Here is a 7,843-nt window from a genome sequence, read left to right as displayed (position 1 = left end):
TTCTCAGTGGATGCTGTTGGAATGTGCTGTTGGCTCCGACATGATTCCTGCTTTGATCTACAATTTAAGAAGGAACTGCAGATGCTGGAAAATCGAAGGTAGACAAAAATGCTGGAGGAACTCAGTGGGTGAGGCAGCGTCTATGGAGCGAAGGAAACCCTAACCCTATGCCTTGAGGGGCTGAAGGGCCTGTCCCTGGGCTGTATTGTTCTATGTTCTGCATTACTGCAGGATTGATCAGAAAGACACAAAAAAAAATATATCGGTCATGGAAACGTGGATGGGATCAGGCAGCGTCTGTGGAGAGACTGGGGTGAGGTTTCAGTGGGTGAGGATGTGAGGACAGAGGCCCGGGCAGCTGAAGGTGATCTACCAATGTGTGGAGCGATTTAAAATCCCGGCCTAAAGTTGTAGGACAACTTGTTCTATTTGATCTTATTCAATTGTGCACGCCAGGTTGATTGCATTCGTCGAAACAGGACGGACCACGTGGAAGGTTGCAATCTCCCCACCCCGGTTAAATTGGTTTGTCCCATACGGGGACCGCCCTTGTCCCGTATTTGACTGCTACTACTGTACTCTGTAATCACCTTACAGGCAGATCCTAAATCTGATACAACAGCGTGCGTGCGTGTTGCATGTCCTGTTGACACCACTCGCGAGTGATTCACCAGTCATCCACCCACAGGTACCCTGATGATGCGCATCAGTTGTATGTAGGGTTGCCAACTGTCCTGGGCATGCCACCTTTTGCCCCTTATGTGGGAGTGAGAAAGTTGGCGACCCTCGCCCTTCAGGTCCTGCGATTTCATTCAAAAGTTTATGTTCCATGAGCAGAAATAGACCATTCGACCATCGAGTCTACTCTGTCATTCATTCATGGCTGATCTATCTTTCCCACTCAACCCCATTCTCCTGCCTTCTCCACATAACCCTTGCCTGAGGCCATTCTTTTTACCCCAGCGCCATTTTACATAGGTTATTGAGAGGGGACGATCAGCCATGATCACAATGAATGGCGGTGCTGGCTCGAAGGGCCGAATGGCCTCCCCTGCACCTATTTTCTAAGATTGTCTATAATCCCATAGTTCTCATTCCTCCTTATCTGTGTAACCCCTCATTGGAGATTACAAAACTCTTCGGGAGGAGCTGTTCTTTCCCCAGGCAGGGGTATCTTCAAACTAAGCTGCCAAACTGTTTATCTTCCCCCCCTGACTCTCAGTCTGAAGAAGGGTCTCGACCCAAAACGTCACCTATCCCTTTCCTCCAGAGATGCTGCCTGACCTGCTGAGTTACTCCAGCATTTTTCTGTTTATCTTCAGACAGTGCGATGATGATGATAGATTTTCTCCAACCCTAGTTTGATGGGTGTTTGCTGAGAGGTCTGTGGAAACTTCAGGCACGTGGAGAGGAGAGGTTTAGGGGGCTCTGTTTACGCTGCGGGGGGGGGGGGGGGGGGGGGGGGGGGGGGGGGGGGGGGGGGGGGGGGGGGGGGGGGGGGGGGGGGGGGGGGGAGAGGGAGGGCTACACCCAGCACAACAGGCTTGGGCCAGGATGTTTACTAATACAAGCACCCGACTTCCCACAGGAAATACTGGAAGCAAACAGCTCTCCTCTGATGGGAGGGCAGGGCTCATCCCAGAGCTCTGAAATATACTCGGGAGAGGCTTGGGACTGGTAAACAATTGTGAACACTGCAGGCGTGTGAAGCACAGCATACAGAGAGAGAGAGATAGATAGATAGAGAGAGACAGACAGACAGACAGACAGACAGACGGAATGTACAGTGCCATTAAATTTGAACTTGAACTTGCATTCAGAAAGTATTCAGACCCCTTTCGCTTTTTCCACATTTTGTTACGTTACAGCCTTATTCTAAAATGGATTTAAAAAAATGTACACACAATATTCCTGTTTTCGCTTCATTCTGGGGTATTGTGTGCAGATTGATGATACAAAAAATGAATTTAAAATAAGGCTGTAATGTAACGGAACAAAATGTGGAAAAAGTGAAGGGGTCTGAATACTTTCTGAATGCACTGTATGAGGCAGACACACACATGCATGCATGCATTCCATGATAGCATCACTGACAAGCACACGCTGAGCACACACACACACACACACACACTCACTCCATCACGGTGTTTCTGTGGTGCACACAACATGCACACTTATTCCATGAAAGGATCTCTTCCTCTTTCCCTCTCTCTCTCTCTATCTCTCTCCCTCTCCCTCTCTTCCTCGCCTCTCCCTCTCCTCCCTATCTCTCACTCTCTCTCTCCCTCTCCCTCTCCCTCTCCCTCTCCCTCTCCCTCTCCCTCTCCCTCTCCCTCTCCCTCTCCCTCTCCCTCTCCCTCTCCCTCCCCCTCTCCCCCTCTCCCCCTCTCCCCCTCTCCCCCTCTCCCCCTCTCCCCCTCTCCCCCCTCTCCCCCTCTCCCCCCTCAGGTTATTCAACCGTGCATGTGTGGGTGTAAGAATATACCCAGTCTCCCTCTCCCCCACCCCTTCCTCATTCACGCTACCCAGAGTAGTTGCTTGTTTCCAGGCTGGAATCTGACCTCAGAATGAAATGCTTTGAATGTTCTCCTTATAAGTGAAAGTTGGGGGAGTTGAAAGAAGCTTGGTCAGATTTGCTTTGAAATAACTCGCGCTGCTGGCTGCTCCCCCCCCCCCCCCCCCCCCCCCCTCCCCCCTGCTGTGAAGGCAATGGATTAATAAAACAATTAACGGAACTGCCTTAAGACATTGGCGCAAAGCAAACAAGGAAATAGAGCTCGGAAAATTAACCCTCTCATTTCTTCTTTCACCCTCTTCCACTGCCTCCTTGTTGCTGGCTCCCCTGCACTGATCACTGATCACTGATCTCCCTCTAGCTCAGTGGTTCCCAACTTTTTTTGGCCATGCCCCACCTAATCACCTCTAAAATCCTGACCCCCCCCCCCCCCCCCCCCCCCCCCCCCATGTGGTGATATATAATTATTCCCGAATTGGACCTGGGTTTTTATCCGGTTTTTTGCCTCCCCCAGGAGATCACGCGGTTCTTGGGGTGGAGAGGGGTGATAGCGGTATAAAGGGGAGGGTAGTGTCTTGTGTTCTGTGTCTTGTGTCTACTGTTTGTGGGTAAGGGTGTCTGTTTAGTGTTCAGCCATGAGCGAATGGCGGTGCGGGCTCGACGGACCTGGTGGTCTACTCTCGCACCTACTTTCTATGATTCTATGATTCTATGATTAATTTAAAAAAATATTTACTCAAAATAACATCTGAAACATAAACTGCATATGTTTACCTGATGGAAAATCCAAAAAAATAAAAATCGAAAATTTGGACCCAGACCTCCTCAGTCGCGCTCAATTGCCCCCCTTAAAAATCAAATTGCCCCCCCTGTGGGGCGTACGCCCCACGTTGGGAACCACTGCTCTAGCTCATCTGTGCTGTTCCATTAGTTTCTCCATCCCGTTCTCTCTTTGCGCGCTGGTTTTCTCCACTCCATTAAGGGCCTGTCCCACTTTCCCGAGTTATTCACGGATTCTCCCGAGTTTTCAAACTCGCAGAATGTTCAAGACGCAAAAAGCGGCAAGAATTCAGGACGCAAAATGCGACCAAAATGAAGAGTCCGTGGATATATCGTAGCCGCTCGTTTTGCCAGCCGTAGGTACTTGGGGGTATTTCTTTACTCGTGGACATTTTTCATCAGGCTGGAAAAAACGTCCCTACTTACCTGATGCCCCGAGTACCTACAGGCTTAACGAGCCGCTACAATATATCCACGTCACCCATTCCACGACACCTTCTTTCCAGAGATGCTGCCTGTCCCGCTGAGTTGTGTCCAGCATTTTGTGCATTGTGCAAAGAAGATTGAGGGGGGATCTTATAGAAACTTACAAAATTCTTAAGGGGTTGGACAGGCTAGATGCAGGAAGATTATTCCCGATGTTGGGGAAGTCCAGGACAAGGGGTCACAGTTTAAGGATAAGAGGGAAGTCTTTTAGGACCGAGATGAGAAAATCATTTTTCACACAGAGAGTGGTGAATCTGTGGAATTCTCTGCCACAGAAGGTAGTTGAGGCCAGTTCATTGGCTATATTTAAGAGGGAGTTAGATGTGGCCCTTGTGGCTAAAGGGATCAGGGGGTATGGAGAGAAGGCAGGTACAGGATACTGAGTTGGATGATCAGCCATGATCATATTGAATGGCGGTGCAGGCTCGAAGGGCCGAATGGCCTACTCCTGCACCTATTTTCTATGTTCTATCTGCAGTTCCTTCTTAAACAAGCCTGGTGGTCATGGTTCCCCCCCCCCCCCCCCCCATTATCCCAGCTCTGACAATGTGCACAGACTGGAACGGGAATGCCCAAAGGGATTGGGCCGACTGGACAAAGGAACACGGGACAGAAACAGGAAACGGCCTGCTTCCTCCATCAGGAGCGGAGGAATTTCACCCAGTGACCACCAAACCCCAGGAACGGGCGCTCTCTCTCGGAGGACAGATCACCAGCGGCAGCGAAGCCCGGGCCAAAAACTCCCCGACCTGCGATCGGGGGCCACAAACTCCCCAAACTGCTCGCTCCAGGTGCCGTGGAGCAGAACTGGTAAGGGCACAAAGTTAACTTAACTTAGACACAAAAAGCTGGAGTATAACTCAGCGGGACAGGCAGCATCTCTGGAGAGAAGGAATGGGCGACGTTTCGGATAGGGCCCCTTCTTCAGACCAAAGATCCTATAGCGAGCATAGGATCTGCCTGTCCAGTGAGTTAAAGAATGTAGACTCACGAGTCACCACGGTAAACTCACGGGCTGCTACGTTCTGACAACGAGTTTAAAAGTTTAAAATGTTTACTTCAAGAGTATATTTGACTCGTGGAAATCTTTCATCATGTTGAAAGATTTTCACGAGTTAACAAGTTTCCCGAGCGCCTGCCGTTACCGTTAGCTTCACGAGTCCCGACGTTCCCGCTGCGTTAATTCTACGTGATTGCCACGAGTTTGATTTGTTTTAAAGTGTTTAAGAAGGAACTGTGCAGATGCTGGAAAATCGAAGGTACACAAAAAAGCTGGAGAAACTCAGCGGGTGCAGCAGCGTCTATGGAGCGAAGGAAAGAGGCAACGTTTCGGGCCGAAATTTATTTTGTTTTAAACTCGGGATCACTCGTGGGTGGACTCGCACCGTGAGACAGGTCCATTAGACTGAGAGTCAGGGGAAAGAGAAACCAGGGATTGATGTAACCCGAAACGTCACCCATTCCTTCTCTCCAGAGAGACACTGCCTGACCCGCTGAGTTACTCCAGCTTTTTGTGTCTGCCTTCAGTTGAAACCAGTATTTGCAGTTCCTTCCTGCACCAGTTAACAATAGTCGGGCTGTTCTCTTCTAAAGGTGATGTAAGATTTTCTGTTGAGCATCATGTGTTAACTTGCCCGGCTTTAGCTTTTCTTGGGGCAAGTACGTGTTTGAATAAAAGAGGGATTGTCATTGACTCGCAAGGACACAGAGATGTTTGGGACCAACTTTCCCAATTTTGGGAAAACTTTCCCAAACATTCCCCATTTTGTTTCTTCTAAAGGCCGGAACCTGGTGGCTTGACATGAAGTCTTCGTGTTGGGTTGGTTTGGATCAGTTGGTTCCCTTCACCCTGTTAGCCTCTTGCCCTGATACATGTTTTGATATACCTCTTCATTTACTTCTGGCTGACAAGTCACCACCTCCTCACCCCTCCCCTCCCCTCCCTTCCCACCCCCTCCCCTGCCCCTCCCCTCTCTTCCACTCCCCTCCTCTCCTCTCATCTCCCCTCCTCTTCCCAACCTCTCCTCCCCACCCCTCCCCTCTCCCCCACTCCCCTCCTCTCCTTTCCTCTACCCTCCCCTTCCCTCCCTTCCCACCCCATCCCCTCCCCTCTTCCACTCCCCCCCCTCTCCTCTCATCTCCCCTCCTCTTCCCAACCCCTCCTCCTCTCCCCTCCTCTCCTCCACTCCCCTCCCTCTCCCCTTCCCTCCCTTCCCACCCCCTCCCCTGCCCCTCCCCTCTCTTCCACTCCCCTCCTCTCCTCTCATCTCCCCTCCCCTCCCTCCTCTCCATTCCCCTCCCCTCCCCTGCTCTCCCCTCTTGCAGAGTGGATGTTTGTGGATTTTGAACACATGTCTGTGCAAAACGACTCTTGCCTGCTGCAGTGTTATAAACCAACACAGTAAAAGAGAGTGACAGTGGGGAATGTTGATTCCACTGTGGTGGATGTTTATGTTCAAGTTTATTTTATGAGCTGCCTGTATTTTCGCTTTCCACTTGCTATGGCTGTATGGTAACTCAAAATTCACTGCATCTTAATTGGTACATGTGACAATTAAATTGAATGTTGAATCTTAACGTCATCCACCTGTGACGTTAATGCCCCTGTCCCACTTTAGGAAACTTGAACGGGAACCTCTGGAGACTTTGCGCCCCACCCAAGATTTCCGAGCGGATCCCGGAGGTTGCAGGTGGTTGCCGGAGGTTGCAGGTAGTGGAAGCAGGCAGGGAGACTGACAAAAACCTCCAGGAACCACACGGAGACCTTGGGTGGGGCGCAAAGTCTCCAGAGGTTTCTGTTCAGGTTTCCTAAGTGGGAATTGTGGGATGATCAGCAATTCTGATCATCCCGCAATCCACATACAAATCTATCACGTAAAGCTCGATCCAGAAATGCCCCGAAATTGCAGTGTCTAGGGACAACCTCTTCAATGTGATTAAGAAGGAACTGCAGATGCTGGAAAATCGAAGGTAGACAAAAATGCTGGAGAAACATTTTTGCATTTTTGTCTACGTTCTTCAATGTGACAATGCACTCACGCACAGTCACAGTCACAGCAATTGTTACCAAGTTTCTAAGGCGCAGCGGTAGAGTTGCTGCCTTACAGCGCCACAGACCCAGGTTCGATCCTGACCTCGGCTGCTGTTGGTACAGAGTTTGTACGTTCTCTCAGAGACTGTGTGGGTTTTCTCCGGGTGCTCCAGTTTCCCCCCACACTCCAAAGACGTGCAGGTCTGTAGGTTCATTGTAAATTGTCCCTAGTGTGTAGGATAGTGTTAGTGTATGGGGTACTCGCTGCTCAGCATTGACTTGGTGGGCCAAAGGACCTGTTTCTCTACGCTGTAAGTCATTGAAACATAGAAAATAGGTGCAGGAGGAGGCCATTCGGCCCTTCAAGCCAGCACCGCCATTCATTGTGATCATGGCTGATCGTCCCCTATCACTAACCCGTACCTGCCTTCTCCCCATATCCCTTGACTCCACTAGTCCCTAGAGCTCTATCTAACTCTCTCTTAAATCCATCCAGTGACTTGGCCTCCACTGCCCTCTGTGGCAGGGAATTCCATAAATTCACAACTCTCTGGGTGAAAAAGTTTTTTCTCACCTCAGTCTTAAATGACCTCCCCTTTATTCTAAGACTGTGTGGCCCCTGGTTCTGGACTCGCCCAACATTGGGAACATTTTTCCTGCATCTAGCTTGTCCAGTCCTTTTATAATTTTATATGTTTCTATAAGATCACCCCTCATCCTTCTAAACTCCAGTGAATACAAGCCTAGTCTTTTCAATCTTTCCTCATATGACAGTCCCGCCATCCCAGGGATCAATCTCGTGAACCTACGCTGCACTGCCTCAATCACAAGGATGTCCTTCCTCAAATTAGGAGACCACAACTGTACACAATACTCCAGATGTGGTCTCACCAGAGCCCTATACAACTGCAGAAGAACCTCTTTACTCCTATACTGGAATCCTCTTGTTATGAAGGCCAACATTCCATTAGCTTTCTTCACTGCCTGCTGTACCTGTAAGCCAACTTTCAGTGACCGGTGTACCAGTCTAA

This window comes from Amblyraja radiata, chromosome X, assembly GCF_010909765.2.
Source record: "Amblyraja radiata isolate CabotCenter1 chromosome X, sAmbRad1.1.pri, whole genome shotgun sequence".
NCBI lineage: Eukaryota > Metazoa > Chordata > Chondrichthyes > Rajiformes > Rajidae > Amblyraja > Amblyraja radiata.
The sequence above is the reverse complement of the archived record's forward strand: the minus strand, read 5'-3'. Positions refer to the sequence as shown.